Below are 4,682 nucleotides of genomic sequence, written 5' to 3'. Positions count from 1 at the left end.
TATTATTATTATTTTCCTTTTGATTTTGGTGTGAAATGGGATCTGGAATTCATTAAAGAACATAATCTTAAAATGCCAAAATAATAAATAATTTAGAAGTAATCACTGGGTTAACCCATCAAAATAATCTCAGTGGCTAACAGATAAATCTGTAATGCCTCGGGCACCAACACAGTCTCATTCGAAACTTTCTTTCTATATCCCTACTGAGGAAAAGAGTATATCTGGAATTCACAGTCTGTGGGGAGAGCCTATATGGCAACCAATCATTATTGCTGTAGGAGAGTGGTAGCCAGAGGCTGCTGCCTGGAAACCCTATGTAATGCATACAAATTGGATCATTAATACAGGGCCCATAATTGAAAGTATTTTTAAAGTAGTCTTCTTTAAATTGCAGAACATCTGGACCAAGAGCAATGCAGCCACACTGTGTTTCTGGTCCACTTCATCAGAAGTCAGAAGTTAGAAAGAGCTTTATTGCCAAGTATGTTTGCACATACAAGGAATTTGTTTTGGTGTCACAATCTTCAAGTACACAAAGACAACAACAACACGCAGATAATAAAAATAAGATGTGAATAAAATACATGCATAAATATAAATAAACCACAAAAAAAGTATAAATCGTATGTACATGTGTGCTATAGATAGAATAGGAATAGAATAAAATAAAATAAAAAAATAAAAAATAAGTTGTAGGGATGTACTAGGATTTAGGGTAATAAATAAGTATAAGGTTATTGCACATACTTTTATTGCACAATGGGAGAACATTAAATGTTCATGAGGTAGATTGCCTGGGGAAAGAAACTGTTCTTGTGTCTGGCTGTCCTGGTATTTGGTGCTCTGTAACGCCGACCAGGTGGCAAAAGTTAAAAAAAAAGATGGCTTGGATGCGAGCGATCCAGAGTGATTTTCTGAGCCCTTTTCCTCACTCTGGATGTATACAGTTCTTGGAGGGTAGGCAGGGGAGCACCAATAATCCTTTCAGCAGTCCGAACCATTCTCTGTAGTCTGCTGATGTCTGATTTTATAGCTGAACCAAACCAGACAGTTATTGAAGTGCACAGGACAGACTCAATGACGGCAGAGTAGAACTGTTTCAGCAGCTCCTGTGGCAGGTTGAATTTCCTCAGTTGGCGAAGGAAGTACAACCTTTGTTGGGCCTTTTTAACAATGGAGTCGATGTGAGTGTCCCACTTCAGGTCCTGAGAGATGGTGGCTCCCAGGAATCTGAATGACTCCACTGCAGTCACAGTGCTGTTCATGACGGTGAGTGGGGGGAGTGCAGGCGGGGTTCCTCCTGAAGTCCACGATCATCTCCACAGTTTTCATGATATATCAAACTTTTCCCATGAAAACCTGAATGACAGGTTGGATTACAAAGTGCATACATGAGTTTCTTACTGAATTAAACTTCGAGAAAACATCTTTTAATGCTTTAATTCTTATATTTATATTATAAAAACTCTAAAATATTTTATATTACTGTAGAAGGCATCATTTTTATCAAGAATGAAAATTAGGGTTCTACCCTTTATAGCTTTCTTTCTTGATATGATACATTTTGATGAATTTACTAGTTGCTTATTGCAAATACAATGAATGGAGAGCCTCGAAAAAGGTTAAAATTATCATAAAAGTGGTCTGTTAAACTCATGAGGTATATTCCTTGAAGCAAAATTTAAAACATTCATAATCTTTACCACTAGTGAGCTATTAAACACTGAAACTGGATCATTGAAAATCATTAAGGTTTTGCGAATCAAGCAACTCACTCAAAGGAATGATTTCTTCACAGCTCTGACATTGCTAGTTCTCTCATGAACCAAGGACAGCAGCTTTAATTTTGGCCTGTTTTATTAGAAGAAACATAATAATACAAGTCATATTCACCTCTCATATGACACTTATATGGGTCTTTTGCATTTGGGGTGCAGGAAGCAAACACAGAGTAAATGGGTCTTTATTTAGTTGACAAGGCAAATAAAAATACCTCATGGGGGAAATCAAGATGCAGTCCAGGGCAGGCAAAGAACCAAGAATCACCCAGGCTGGAACTGGACAGAAGTGAAGGCCAACTGGACACCAAAAAGAGTAAACAACCACAACCATCAAGCATGAGACAGAGAACATGGGGATAATAAATAGGGAAGGAAATGAGGAGGGTAATGAGGGAGAGCAGGTGGGGCAAATGAAATAATGCCCAGGTAACAAGGTGGCGGGGCAAAGATTAGAGGCTGACAGATAAGATCATGGCACAGAGCAAAAAAACAAAAAAGCCATGTACACAACGCACATGTGAAACAGACATGGCAGAAACTATGTACTCACAATAAACACAAGACAAGATAGAAAAGCACATAGTGGACAAACCCAAACAAACGGAAGTGCACAGAGCATGGATGTCAGGATCCCGACACTGAAACTGATACAAGACTAGACCAAAGTATCAGTATTCAGACATCATTCCCCAAACGCACAAAACATAAGACATAAAGGTACACAGCCAAGCCCAGAGAACAAAGCCGTACATTCACACGAGGAGACAAACAACACATGAGTGTCAGGATCCTGTCACCAAACTAAGAATAAGACCTATCCAGGTGAAAGGACCCTGACAGATAGTTAGTTTGTGTGTTTGTTCATTAGTTTGTTTGTTTGTTCATTCATTCATTATTTTGACCTTGTAATTTTTTATTAAATTGTCATAACTTGATCTCCCGGTGAAATAAAAGACTTGTCTTTGGTGACATATGCCGAATGTCTTCAGTCATTTAGTCCCTTTCTTACAGTTGACTGCAAGCTCACATTCAGGTCAGCCTCCATCCAGTCATAACTGATGGATAGAATAATGTCCCTAGCCTACATTTTTATTTTTTTTATGATAATTAATTTCAATCAGATATAGGGCACATTATGGAAGAAAAGATCTGACGCTACCTCTGTAACATCGCAACTTTCAGTGCAGTTTAAGTTGCAGTTATAGTGTTAATTTTCTGAATAGGAAATTGAATTGGTGTAACTACAAAGTGTGCTGCATAAGTACACAAGTTCCCTCCTTTCCAATGGCTATCTATGAGCGTAAGCTTGGTGTTCTGTATCAGAGAGGTTTTGTATCACTCTTAAGAGGCTTAGTTTGTGTTGACTGTACATTATTCAAATTATTACAGTACATGGCTACTTACTAACTAACTAACTGACTGAATAAATGGAAATTAACTAAGATTTCAGTTTACATTGTTTTATCATGTGAGAAGAATGATTGAACATAGCGCAACATGTAGGGTTTTATTTGCCTGAGACAATGATAAATCCAGTTTAGCACTAAATACTGCAGAATTGACCAATCAGAATCAAGCATTTCAGAGCGTCAATGTCATGACGTTTTGTATTATCTAGTATGTATACAGTAGATTCAGAATTATGTCAATTCAATCTTTTTTAACTGTGCTAATAATAATGATCATCTAATAATCATAAATTTTTAGCTTGTAGATCTATTATTGATGATTATTATTGAAGTGATGTGTTTTCTATCTCTACACAAAGCCATTTATTAGATCTCATGTAGCTGTTAAATAGCTGATTTGATAGCTTTTGTTTCTTCACAGCAAGTACTGTGAGAGTAACTGTCATGTTAATGTTTGTTGCTTGCAACAATGTTAGAAATATAAGTCTTGAAATATATGTGCTATAAAAAGGAAATTCATACATGGTGATTTGTCTCACAGATAGTTAGTTAGGGACACAATTTCTGGCAACATTTTTGCCTTGACTGCACAGACACTATTTAAAGAGAACTGAACTGAGCTGGATGATGACCACTGAATCAACAGTGAACTGACTTTAACTGATAAACTGGTTGTTTTCTATTGTCCTTTCGCATTATCAGCACACGTTTTTCCTGTTTGACACTGTAAAGCTGCTTTGACACAATCTGTATTGTTTAAAGAGCTATATAAATAAAGGTGACTTGACTTGACTTATGTAGATTGTTTAATCAGATGTTTGAATTATTTAAAAAAAACTGTCATGATTGAATATGCATGATAGAATAGTTTTCCTTTCAGTCACACAGGGGACATTTAATTGCTGACACATGCAATATGTAGTGACATTATACTCCATTATGCAGACCTAAAAATGTATCAGAGGTGCAATCTGTCGCAGCTAAATTTTATGTAGCTGCAACTTCCGCCTCTCTGCCTGCCAAAAACTAACAGAGTCCCATTTATCAGGACAGGGAATTTCAGGGGACGTCTAAAAGAGTTGAGAGCCTTATTTGCTGAAGTGACAGCCTGCATTTGGCCTGCCGTCTGCCTCTGTGTTTGCCATCTGAGGCCAGCTCTGACAGATGGGGTGCAGCGGCACATATGGAAATGCCCCTGCTAAACTGCTCTCGGACAAGCAGGAGTCTGGCAAAGCTTTTTGGCTAAATGATCGGTCATCAGAACGGACTTTGAATTAAATTAAGTGGCGATCTATCAACAGTGTTACTTTTTTGATGACCTCACATATTTCTGTGGCAATGCGAAGGTGTGGGATTGGTAGAGAAATAAAAAGTAGCCTACTGTCCTGGATGGTAATACCATGGTACTGAATGATGACCATATTCACACACCATGGAATTTACATAATGAGAATGAGAGAATGAGAATGAGTTTTTATTGCCAGGTATG

This window comes from Sinocyclocheilus grahami, unplaced genomic scaffold, assembly GCF_001515645.1.
Source record: "Sinocyclocheilus grahami isolate Dianchi unplaced genomic scaffold, SAMN03320097.WGS_v1.1 scaffold783.1, whole genome shotgun sequence".
NCBI classification, from domain to species: domain Eukaryota; kingdom Metazoa; phylum Chordata; class Actinopteri; order Cypriniformes; family Cyprinidae; genus Sinocyclocheilus; species Sinocyclocheilus grahami.
The sequence above is the reverse complement of the archived record's forward strand: the minus strand, read 5'-3'. Positions refer to the sequence as shown.